Raw genomic sequence first — 13,933 nt, forward strand, 5'->3', positions numbered from 1 at the left:
AGAAACATCTAATTACAATGAGGTATAAATATCTACTTGTGATGAAACTATAATTAACGATAATTATCTCTTTGTATATTATTGATACAGTGTGCATTTAAAAGCACTCAACAAGATCCCTTTTAGAGTTAAAAAAAAAAAAAAACATGAAATTTTGCTGTTGCCAAGCAGCAATGTCAGTGGTGACTAGAGTTATGTCTATAGAGACTCTTTGGTGTGACAAGTTGTTTCAATATCCCCTCATAGAACAGCTTGTTCTGTCATCATGTCTTCATCCGTGTAACCTGCAGATAACTCATTTCTCTTTATATGCTCTTATAATTGTGGATGAGAACCATCTCATTATGATGAGAATATGTGCTTGTTTATGGAAACCAGGTAATGAGCAGACGAATGTGTTGGTATGTTATAACAAGGCACATGTCACCTTGTTTGACGACATGTGGAAGAAAACTTTAACATTATAACAAGATGCTAACAAGAGAATGATTGGTGCTCAGCAGGGTGCCTCTGTGTTGCCGTGGGTTGTGTTACTGAGTGATTACATTTCTTTGCCAGTTCACTTTTAAAATTTGACACTGATTAATGTGAATGTACGTCTTCTAAACAAAATTAGCCCTCACGAATATTTGATACGATCAGTGGAAGCTTTGCAACTGCACTGACACACACCACTGTGGTGTGGTCTCATTTTAGGGCTTAGCCACTGGTGTCTGTCGGTAAATAAAGTTACATAATGACATTCAACACTTGACTCACTTTGTGTTTGAAGGTACTTTGAGTCTAATCAACATAACCATCCATATCTGTACACAGCAACCTGAGAAATCAAGAGTTGGTTTTTGGAAGTTGGAAGATTAAGTAACACTTGAGAACAGCAATAACATCACACCATTACTTTCATCATTACACATGAGTGTTTATGTAAGCGAGTGTGTGCTTGTACATGTACTGTATCCCCTATGTGCACACTCACCTGATTCATATTGGCAGAATGAGGAGGCCTTCCATAATGTGCGCTCAGGCAGAAGAAGAGTGTGCGGTGAGGCAGTGCAGGGCTGTTTGGAGACTGGTGTAGAGAAAAAATACAGAAAAAGTAGCATAACTTCTCAGCTCATTTTGTAGTGTGTGAAAAATGATGCATATGTGTGTAAAAAAAAAAAAAAAAAAACCCTAAAAGTCTGCAAAGTTGAGTGAAACTGCAAAGTTGGGTGATAATTCTCTGTGGGTTTATTATGTACTGTTCCTTTTATATTACACATAGCCATTCAATCCTCTGTTAATTTACAATATGAATTAGTGTAGTGTGTGGTTTGAAGTGACAAAGTAGTAAAATATGATGGTGGTTAAAAAACATATATATCTGTTCGTATAACTCAAACTCTGTCGATGAGTCCTAATGGGAAGGAAGTATCCATTTCAGAGACACGAGAGACAGCTCATGTTTATGCACAAAACATTTTCCATCCTCCTGAATGCATTTGAACATTCCTTTCCCACATTATGTTCCTCCTCAACATCCTGTTCCAGACACTAAGTTATGCAAGCAAGATACCAGCAAAATGCTGTGTCTGTGTGGTCTTAAAACAAAGTGTCATCTGGCCCCAAGTTGGTTCATACATCTTTAAACTTCCCAGGAGTCTGTGTGCAGAACTACGAGTCGACAGCAGCACTGTGAGGCTGTCCTCAGGGTCCGCAGTGGTCTGAGCTAGAGGCTAACTTAAGTATGCTAGCCATGCCAACAATGATGATGCTAAAATGCAGATGTTTTTGATCATTTTAGTTTAACGTGTTACCATGGTAGTGTGGCATAGTGTGTGCAAAAAGACAGGCACTTTAATTTTTTTGAACTGAGTGAAAACTAAGGACTCAAAAGAAAAGAAAACTACTTTGTCAGTTACCTGCGTTAATGTGTCTCAGGGTATTTAGAGTTGCACCTTACAGAGCGCTCCTGACCTCAGCTGTATATTCAAGTTTCTCACAGGTGGGCTGACTACAAACAAAACCCTGGTCATACACAACAGCAGTCCATTTTATCCACAGACACTGAATTTGTCCCTGCTTCATCAAACCAGAATGGCAGGAGCTGACAGAAAAAGTTTGCTAGCTAAATACAGAAAGTAACTTTCTGTGTGCTTCACAGTGAGTGAAATAAGCGTTCAGAGCTACATATGGCCAAACAATGGGAACAAACAGAGTAAAGCACTATGAACTAAGTAAACGTGCTTGCAATGTGGTTTAGCCCTGTGTAATGTGGAGCAAGCGAAAGAGCTAAGGTTGTGGACTTTCCTATGCTAACTACGGATAAGATGCTAACGCGCCAGCCTGTGTCATTTCTGTCGAGTCATTAAGTTTAAAGGAGCATTTCATGACATTTTGGGTATCAGGAGTTGGTACAAGACTCACTGGTTTAATTGCTTTATTAAACCAGTGAGCCAGTGCTACAGTTAATTATTGATGTTTCCAGTCTCATCATCTCTTTTGGACATTGCTGCATCTCCTATTTTTTATCTGTAGCACTTCAGAGTTGTTAAATGTTGAAGCATCCTGCTCAGTTGAATATATGCTCACACTGTTAGATCTGTCTGAGCTTGCACTGTGTTTGCCATTTGCTTTGTGTCATACAGTATGCGTGTATGTGTGTGTTCTGTCTCCAGTTTGGCACTCGTTTCTGCATTGTTGCCCAACAACAGATGGTGTCTCCATGTGCTTCCTGTCCTCTCATCTTCCATTTCCTCTCAGCATGTTCTGCAGTACGCCGCTGTGCTTTTAAAAAGATATTTCACAATATTCTCCTCTCTCATCCTGGAGGGGAGATCATGAAAGTTCAGAGACCGCTGGAGACTGGTAATCACCAACACTCACTTATTTTCACAACAGTATGTCTGAAGGCTGTATCTGTAACACAGCAGAGTGCACCACAGCGGGACTTTGTTTTCAAGTTTTTGACAAGAACTGATTTTTTTTTCCCTCTTGCCCGTCTGCAGACATCAACACTCAGGCTGACAGTTGAAGCCTGAATGCTGCTGGTTCTGGTAGATTGCACTGAACCACTGGAGAAAAATGAAAACTATAAAACTTAACTGAGCATTTTCTGTCTGCTATACCCTTTGTTTTTCAACCAAATTCATCCTAAAGTACACAATATCTTTGGTATCTTGTAAAACTTGGAAACGGTTACTGCAGTTCAAGTTAAACATCAGTTGGTTTTGATGATATAAAATAACTGTAAAGATGAACAGAGCTGGAGGGCTTCCAGCACTGTTGCTCCTTCTGGTGCTCTGAAATCAAATTATATTCACACAAGTGCATGTCAAGATGGACAGAATGCAGATCTAAAAATACTTAATTCTGTTTTCAGTTTTATGTATTTTGCATAAATAAAATAAAATACATTCTGAATAAAAACAATTCTGTCAGTGGATACACCTGCAGCTGTATCATCTGTGAATAAAGCTAATAGTTGCATCCTTTAGACCCTCTATAAAGGACACCTAGTTAGAAAGTGCCCACTTCAAATTGGAGTCAGTGATGGTTGACATTGACAGTAATGTCTACATGCATTGTTTTTCCACTGTGGGCTCAGTGATCATTTCAGTCAACTCAGCATGGATGACTACATTAGCGGCCGTAACACTGTACTCCATGTGGGTGCTTGTGTAATCTAAGACACGCTGACATACTGTTGTGTCCGCAGGCGCCTCGACAGTGTTTTGTTTCCATCTTGATGACATGCTGAAACTGTAGTTAGTTTTGGTTTCGGGGGCTTTCCCTGCTCTCTGACTTGTGGTAGAAACTAGAGCTAAGACAGAGTCTACTTCTGCTTTCTGAGCTGCAGAAAACAGGAACTTTATTTTTCGTTAGTTGTTACTGGCCCAGTGACCCTGAAAGCTGTTGACAGCCTTAGAGACCCCAAGATACTGATCATCATCACCTTGCTTTCACACTTGCACACACACACACACGCACGCACACGCGCGCCATGCAATTTAGACTAACAATCCAGACAATGATATGCAAAAATCAGCCAAGCAAAGAGTGATGATGTGTTACCCGATGAGGCATTTTTATAACACTATGGCTCCATCTTGTGGTAACTGCATGGACATCATTCTTACAAGCTACTCATAAAATTACATGACTATTGTGTGTTTAAATTTGTGCTTTTATTTTGTATATTTCCATTATTATCCATAATTATTTCTTACTGCAAATGGTGTAATTACACAGTGTGTATTTATTTAAATTGTGTATTGAAATTGTGCTGCTAATTTGTTGTACCTTAGATACTGTATGTGCAAGCATCAAGTAAACACAATAAATCTCAAAAAGTCCAATGATAACTGAAAGTAAACTGGATAACTGAAGAAGAAAAATAGCAGAACATAAAATAAGTAAAATAAATAAATAAAACTGTACATGCAATATAAAATATAAGTTAAAAATACTGTACATAAAATATAAGATGAAAAACAGACATCTTAAAATATCCTACAGCCACAGATAAATAATAACACAATGGAGCCCTGGCCACAAATACATAAAAAGCCCCCAGCTGCTCACACACAGGAGGAAGACCCACAGACCAAATTCACTCCAGGGGGACCTGTGCCTTTCCCCTTTAAACAGCCACATCCTCACTGCCTATGTATTTATTATAGATTGTATATTTTTAGTCTTAGAATAGAAGACACACACAGACAACACCCACTGTTTCTGCTTCCTCTGTACGTCTTTCCTCCTACTGCCACTTAACCAATAGAAGCATTTCACACACACACACACACAGCGTAATGACACATACAAGACAACTAATATGAAATGTTTTTGCTTTATTATTCATTTTCAGATTTCTGCAGAAAATACATCAAAGTGCTATCCTTTTAATTTCATTTTTTTTCCTAAGGATAAGGATTAAGAGCTGTGCACAGATGCATCTGGATAAATATTTGCAAAGTAAGAGTGTCCCACTAAAACACATCACCCAAATTACTATTAATTACACTGTTACACTGTATATGTTAATTTTCCATCTTTTCTTATCCCATTTCCTCCATTCCTTCCTTTTGCTGGACCACTGCTTTCTGTCATACGCTCTGAAGTGTGTGAGTGTGTGTCCCAGCCCCAGTGGGACAGGCATGACCGAGGTCGCTGGGTCAGGGAATCCAGCCAATCAGAGATGTGCCGCTCCCTGCTTCCTGTCCCAAATGGCAAGCATTCCCCAGCAATCCAACCGAGGATGTCAGAGGAATTGCTGTAAGTCTGTGTGTGGCCAGGCTGGTTTCTCTAAAGCTCCAAAACGTTATATGTAGCTGAAAACTGAGGATCCATAATTTGATGAAAGATGTTTGAATTCTTCTGTGGATGAGCTTCCCCCGGTGAAATGCATTGCTCAGTTTAACTTTTGTATATCAATTCAATTTCTGCTTGGTCTGAAGTTGTGAATGATTTGCACCAAGTATGTGCATCCAGATAATGGCAAAATTTCTTAATTAAAACTAGTAAACTGATACCCCAAGAAGCAGATAACTACATTATTAACACAAGAAGATAAAAAGATGGTTTGATCCTCCAAGATTTCCCCTCACAAAAAATAGGCAGACCAACTTACCATGACTTAGGTTAGGTTAATGAGAAAGTAAAAATGTACCTGTTCCATACATTATCCATGTGTCTTGATTGGAGGACTCAAAGTAACAGTAAAAACATGTACTGGGTGAAATATTTTATGTGAAAAGGTATATGTGAATTCATTCCTCCCCTGCTGCTAGTTGAGTTCCTGAGCCAGGCAGTGCAAACAGTCCCACCCCCGGCCACCAGGGGGCAGATGCCGAGAGTGTAGGATGTTTACACTACCTAGAACTCAGAGGTCACAGGGCAACTTTATACCTTCAGTTAGTGGATAGTAATGTTAAAATCCAAACAGCGACCTGTGTGCTGTAGGGCAGGTAGTGGATCTGGTTGACCTTTTACCCTTAAAACAATACAGTTTTCTTGTGACCCCTAATCATGCCTATGAGTTTTTTTTTTTCCATTGCTTTATCTGTTCAATTCCATAGAACTGAAGAGATTCAGTAGTTTATATTAGAAAAATCAACTACTGGAGAAAGGTCTGAAGAGTAAGCATCATTTTTTTGTGTAGTATGTATACTGCTGCATAATCTGCAAGTTCCTGGGTTTGACTGTATCGTTCCATGTAGAGGATCTCTTGTGAACTGCACTATTTCCTGGGTTTTCCAGCACCAAGGAAGGAACGCAGAGGCTGTTTAGACAGAAACGGCAAGAAGCACAGCATGTTTTCATTCATGGTATGATGAATGTGGGGGTGGGGGAGTAATATTAGAATGCTTCCTTCCTTCCTTCCTTCCCTGTCTGTGGCCCTGCAGTGTATGTTACACCCACTTCCGCTCAACTGCGACTGATGACAGGGGGGAAGGAAAAATCCAGACCAAACTATTCAGGAGTAACAATTCTTGTTTCCCGTTCTATTTCTTCATCTGCCTCATTCTGTCTACATCCTCACCTCTTTTCCCTTATTTTCCCATTCTTTCCATTTATTCCTCTTTCCCTTTATCCACCTCCTTCCATTCCTTTCTCCTCCCATGTCCTCGTCTCTCAGGAGAGGATGAAGCCTCTCCCATCCACTGGGAACTGAATGGCCTGAATGGAGACAACTATCACTGCCAGCCATTTCTCCCTGGACACACACTCCCTTCCCTCCCTCCAGTTTTTCAGTGAGTTCACATTTGTCCTATTGGTACATATTTATATTTACGATGCATTGAGTCATCCTTCATGATTAGATGTAGTTTTACTCACCAACAGCCACAAATTCAATTTCAGTTGCTTTTGAAAACAAGAGTTAATTTTGTTATCAAATGCTGTGAAAGAACATATTTGTCAATGGCCTTTTTTTAGTGATAGAAAAAAAGAAGACGTCATTGAAACAAAACTTTGCTGGTGAGTGTTCAAAGCAGGAACCTGAAGGTGAGGACTGACACTATAGGTGCAAGGGGTTGGGGGGTGGGTGCTGTCAGACAGACTGGAGTCTGCTTTCTTTAACAGCCGTTTGTTCTAAAACTCAGACTTCTCTGTTGAGTAGACCTACCTGTGATACTGCCACCGACCTTGGTCACCATTTTTCTGTTTTAGATTGACTGAAGCAAACAAACAGATAAAAGAAGAAGTAAAAAACTCAAGAAAAGATCAATAAAACAGAGTCATCAGGGAGCCGTCACACACTTAGCCGGCTTCCTCTGACAAAAAAAAGGAAATGCTGGCTTTTTTTACTCAACGTATAGGTGTTACAGTTAATTTCCCCAATTAACTCTATGATTTCTGACCTTACTTTTGACAGGCTTAGAGTCATGGCATCTAAAATCAATACACATATCCTTGGTCTTTGTCACATTTAATTCCAAAAAAGCTTTTTGACACCATCTTGAAAAATAATCTATATCAGGACCATGGGGATTTTTTCTACCTCCTTCAGTAGGTTAAATGTTGAATTAAACATATCACAAGAGCTTAAATTTGATTTTAACTCCAAATCACATGGTAGTGATCCCCAAAATCTTACTTTATTTATGACATATAACTGAGTGCTAATCTTTGTGGTTCCACAGGACTTATCTTTAACAATGCTCCCATGTTCTCAGATCTTAGCAATAATGTTGGTGAATACAAAGGTATTATAACTGATGGCAGGAGCAGCAAAAAATAAAACCCAGCTTGCATTAAACCATCGTTTTCCTTTAACCTAATTATCTTTTTATATCTTACCATCCTCTGAATCGACAGTTGCTATACTTACAGTGGTGTCAGTGACCTCAGTGCACTTCACACGCATTTATTGTCAGCACGCAGCAGGTGAAATGTAGCGATGGTACTAGCAGTTGGCTGCTGCAAACATCCGACTGAAAGCCCCAGAATCTAACACCAGCTTCCAGTCAAGGATGTTTACAGTAGCCCTGACTGCCAACCGGCCTGGAAAGGATACAGTACCTGTGAACTCACTCAGACACACACACACGCACACACACCATGCTGTGTGTGCCTGCATGTGAAAATGTCCAGCAGTGATGTGACATAAGTCCACCTGTACTGGTTTAAAATAGGGGGAAGAAGTGAAAGTTGAAATAAAGAATAATAAAAAACTGTGGATGAAAAAGTCCAGTACAGCTTTTATTGGATTTTAAAAAAATGTATTTGGACAGCTCTACATTATCTAATGCTAACATGGAAATTTCTTAGAGCGCACACATTCCCCCCCAGTATCATCACAGAGACAACAAAAAACTTGAAATAGATGCACACATTTCAACGTCTACACCAGAAGGCCAAAAAAAAAAAAAAAAAAAAAAAAAAAAAAACTACTGGAAAAATGTAGCTTCTGTCCCACTGCCAACTTGGACTCGAAGAAAACACTGGTGACTTTCCTCTACAGCTCTACAGCCTGTTTGTGTCACTTCTACTCTTCCTGCTGTCTATTCTTATTCTCTAACTTGCAGACGCCCACTCCGTGCTTGAGAGGAATAATCCATCATCATATAAAAGTACATGAGGAATGTACAACTACGCTGGCGCTGTCCTTCACAAATCTGAAGTACTGTCCTAAGCCTTTTAATGTAAGACTCTACATTTGTCCTTCAGTGTCATTATATATTATTGTTCCTTTTCTTCCTCTGCATAATTGCAAAAGCAAAGTCTTTGAGAAACCATCTGATGATAGCTCACTGCGACACAGTGCTGTCCACACAGAGCACTGCAGTGTTAGAAAGCAGCGTCCCTTCTCTCTGTTTTACAGTACAGACTTAGTGCTGGGCAGTGACCAGCATAGTTAATGGTTTCCACTATGTTTTCCTTCCCCGGCTTTGTTGTCCAGTAAGCATTCTATCAACATGTCACATTCCACCACCTTAACTCCCAACCCACACAAACACACACATATTTACCGTGTAAACACAACTCAGCTTTTCTGTTTAGCCATCATACACACTCCCACAGCTCAGCATACACACACACACACACACACAAACAAATCTAATTACTTCTTCACACGCAAATGAATGTGGAGGACTCCCAAAGTGCCCTTTCTGACCCTGCCCCCCCCCCCCCCCATCCTCACTTCCTGTGTCTTCCTTTGTCTATCCATTTCTTATTCACTTTTTCTAATACACAAACATACATGCAAAGAGAAAGTGCAGTGCCCATCTCTGTTTATAACACAAACTCTCCTTCGCACACAGCCATGCTGTGTGACTGGATGCATTTAAATGCCTGAAGGATGGGATGTGTCCTTCAAATCCGTCTTGACGGAACTTATTTTTTCGTGTGTGTGCATGTGTGTGTGCAAGCGTCTGAGAGAGAGAGTGTGATTTATTAAGACAGCGCAGTGTATGTGTATGTGTAAGAGTTTGCAGGTCTTTGTGAGAATGAGCATGAATGTGCCTTTGTGTGTGTGAGTGAGAGAGAGAGTAAGAGTGTATGAGTGTGATAGAGTTGGAGAGTGAAAGAGCGAGAGAGCATGTAATCACATGTGTGTCCTGTACTGAGATAAAGACAGGAATGCCATTTCTACCCGCTCCCTCCCTCTGCTTCACAAACAAAGTACTTAAGTATCAAGCTACTGTAAAGAAAGCAACGCTTTTGAACCAACTCGTACTAAAACCAAATTAAATGTGAATTGCGAACCCACTTGAAGCTCCTGACATTTGCTGCTGTACAGGATCGGATGCGGCTGTTCTCTGTTTTAGCTGGCCGCCTGGGTAGAGGCCTGGCCATGAAGTCAAAGGTAAAAAGTGGTTGAGACCATGTCATTACTGAGCAGGTCCATTCAGACTGCTCAGTAATGGCTTTTGCTGTAGTTAAAGCCTTGTAGTTCAACAGCTTCTTGCTCACCAAAGACTCTCTGTGTTTGCTTTGAAATTTCATTGTAACAAATGAATATTTGACCAATGAATCTGTGTTTGTTCAATATGATTCAGGGCGTGATAATAGCATTTGTTTAGTTCTGTTTCTTAACACCAGGGTCAACACCAGAAGTTGAGGTCATCCAAAACAACAAAAGTCGTCAGCACCAGGAATAAGTGTCTTTTACTTGCATATAAACCAAAGATAGCGCCCTTCTAAACAAGTAATAAGACTAAAGTCTACAGCCATGCTAGCAGCTCTGACAGTAATTATGCAGTGCTTTGATAAAAATGCTAATGTGACTGTGCTAACTGGTGGACAATTTTTTTAATCTTAGGACTGAGCCAAGCTAGCTGTTTCCATCTGTTCACAGAGTTTGTGCTAAGCTAACCAGCTGATGGCTGTAACTTTAAATGTAATACCAGACATGATATCAGTCTTCTCATCTACCCAAAAATTAAATAAGCAAATTTACATTAATGTCAAACTACTGCTCTAAACACACTGTCAGTCGGTGAAATGAAATCCACCGTGGTCTCATTGTCTAGCCGAGACTGGCCATCTTTTTCTGAAGCACTATTTGAAATTAAAAGCCAAATATCATCACTCAAAAACAGAGCTTTTGGAAAACACTCATCAAAGGAGATAAACCTAAAAATGTAGACATCATGTTTAGGGACGGGGTTGGATTTTATCAAATCTGAACCCAGTTCCAAATCCCCTTATCGAATCCAAATCCTTTTTGTTTTTGGAACGTTTAAGCCAGTCTGGCACAGTTTTTGTTAAGAACAGTGTCTCAGAGTTATCACACGTTAGAATATGTCAGCAGTGGTGTTTTTTTTTCCCTTTGCCGATGCCTGTAGTTGTGACAGAGAAGCAAGAGAGAATGTGAATGAAAGATTCGACAAGGGATTCATTATTTACTTCACCTCAGTGACTCAAAGGAGAAGAGATTAAAATTACAAATCTCCACAATGCCTCTTAAGTAATCCTTAGGAGCCCTGAGAACCCTTGACTCTTGGTCCCATATTGTCAGAATGCTCTTAACTCCAGGCGGTCTTTAAAGAACAAGCCCAATGGATGGTTTGACAATGTAGAGCAAAGACAACGATTCAGGAATGCTAATTATCCAACTGTCCATGTTGTTTAGCTTCAATTACATGACTGTTTCTGCATTCTCAGTATGTCTGCTTTACAGTACGTCTCAATTACAGTTCATGTCTACACACTTCTTGGAGAATAACAAGATGCTTGCATGCAAGTATGTACAGTATGTCTGTGGACTATATGTATAGTGTGTGTGTGTGTGTGTGTACTTATGGTACTTACTACTCTCTCTCTCTTTGTTTCACTCTCTCTCACTCAGGTCACTTGGGGAACAAAGCAAACTTTATCAGAACATTGCAATCCTGCATTCCCCAGATTCTTAGTACTTGGCAACCGACTGACACACAGAGCGAAGAGGGAGAGAGAAAGAGAGAGAGTGAGACGACAGAAGAAAGAGGAGGAGGGCAGTAGAAATAAAAGCAGGTGTACACACTAACTTTAAATCTTTCCACACAGTGTTTGCTACAGGTCTGAATATAATCTACACTATTGCTTCACAGACTGTAGAAAAAGAAAGTATTGTGTTTTAGCTGTGCAGCATTGCCCTGTTGTGATCATTTTTTGCAAACTGATTTGCAAGAATTTGTGTAAGTGTGTGTATGTGTGTGCGTGCTCTTTAAAACCTGTCATGTTACGGAGAATATCGGGAGACATGCATGGACATTTTATTTAAAAAAAAAAATTTTTAAATACATGAAAGTACTGAAGGCTGCTATTTAGAAATGCGACTGATTTTTTGTAGTCTGAATTGAGAACAGGACCAATTCATGCTGTTCTCTACTGTAGACTGAGAATGTCAAAGCCAAACGTCATTCAAAAATCAGGCTTTTTAATGGGACCTAGCTTATGAGCAAAAGCACATATCTGGTAGTGCATGACTAAGATGTACTTTTTCAGTTTGGCTTTCACGCAATCACGCCAGCAACTCCTATTTTGATAAAATCTTAACTTTTGACACTGCTCTCTGCCAAATGAAGGTGGCATTTAGTTTGGACAAAAAATAATTTGAACAGCATTTGACTAACTGATAAACATCTGGCCAGTGAGTGCCATCTAAAAAACTATTTTTGAGTTATTAAGTATTTTTTCATTTTCTGAAAAACTGTGGACAAAATGACTGGTCCCAGATCTCTCAAGAGTTTTGTGTGACATTCAGTATGAGTAAGTTTCTAAACTGCAAACTACACTGAGGCCCCAGGCTCAAGTGCCCATTTTTGCTGCTTCCCACTAATACAGACCCTGTGGCAAAGGGACATAACAGTGGGAGATGCACGTTTTCTTTGCCAGACTTAGATGAGAAATTTGATGCCATTCTCATTGTTTTATGTTAAGAACTCTGGAGCTGGAGCCAGGAGATGGTTAGCTTAGCATAAAGACTGGACTCAGGAGTAAAGCTCCTAGCCTGGCTGTGTCCAGAGTTGTAAAATGTGTTTACCAACATCCATACATGGAGAGATACTATTTCTTGATGAACAAGTTTATCCACCCAACATTTCCGTCTATAGCATTGTCCGCCAAAAAGAAATATTTGGCGCACGCAACTCCCTATAGAGCCACAAAATGTCGACTTCACATTTTTGTTTTAATCCAGATTATACAAGAGAGACCTTCAGAGCCCGGCTAGCTGTTTCCCCCTACTTCCTGCTAAGCAAGGCTAATGCACAGACATAAAATTGATATAAATCTTCTCATCTCCGCTCTTGAAAGAAAGGCAATATGTGTCCTTCCCAAACTATTCATTTCAAATGTAAACCTCTCCCCCAACATTTATCCTCCTCAAGGTTAGTAAGTGTTGTGAGGAAGAGAAACCTGTTGACTGAAATTGTCTTTGTGATAGGAAGCAACAGGGTGAAGGAAAATCTAGATTTTAAAAAACATGAACACTGCCAACGTCACTGGTGCAAGGTAGAGACTATCATGGCCTGATCTGTGTACAGTAAATATGCCAAGGTGACAGTGGATTCAATGGTGATATATCGATGTTTAAAACTGCTACAGAGGAAACCTTTAAAGCATGGCAAGCACCGTGTCCGTGTGTTCTTTCATCCACTCAAGAGGCACTTCTTTTACACCACAAATACACCAACACAATGAGAGAGCCACAGTGTGCCAGGTTAAACACCATTAAAGGCACACTCTATCAAGGACCCAGGCACTTCAGATGACCTTTAGCTGTGTTAGGTGCCAAAGTGACCCTTTTAAGTTCAGCAGCTTTCCTTATGTTTCATCACCTGAGAGTTTAAAGTACAATGTATTCTCTTTTCTACAAATCACAGCTGATTTTTGGTTTACAGTCATAATTTTTCGGTCTCCATGTATGACATTGATCTCTGTAGATTTTCTGTTGATGGAGCTTTGCTCATTACTTTGGGGAGTTCTTTTTGCTCTCTCCCGCTCCCTCTCTCTCAGTGCTAATGATCCATTTCTTGAAGCTTCTGCTTATTCTAAACCAATGTAAACTTTACTTTCTTTGCAGTTCCCAGAAAAGAGGGAAAAGACTCTGGATACTCAGAACAGTAAATGTTACATACTTTATAAATACACTATTTCTATCAGTAGATGCTAACCTTGCACATAGGACTATCCTAATGGGTCTTTTTGACCCATGAACCAAACTGAGGCCATGTTCCCATCTGGCATTAACATGTGTCTTTAATGATCTGATCACAAGTGGACAGCTGTAAGGTACAGGTGTGAATACACCTCAGACCACATTTGGATGTAGTCTGGGCCACATATGGTCACATTCTTTTAGCAGTGTGTACATGGATGTGTCCTGGGCCACATCGAAGGACCACCTACTCAACTGGCGTCCTCTGTGTAAGTGCACGTACATACTCACTCACATTCTCAAATTGCATAAGATGGCTTTGTCTACAGCGTGTGATTGTGTCAGGACTGTGCAAAAAAAGGT

Source organism: Toxotes jaculatrix, chromosome 11, assembly GCF_017976425.1.
Source record: "Toxotes jaculatrix isolate fToxJac2 chromosome 11, fToxJac2.pri, whole genome shotgun sequence".
Lineage (NCBI taxonomy): Eukaryota > Metazoa > Chordata > Actinopteri > Toxotidae > Toxotes > Toxotes jaculatrix.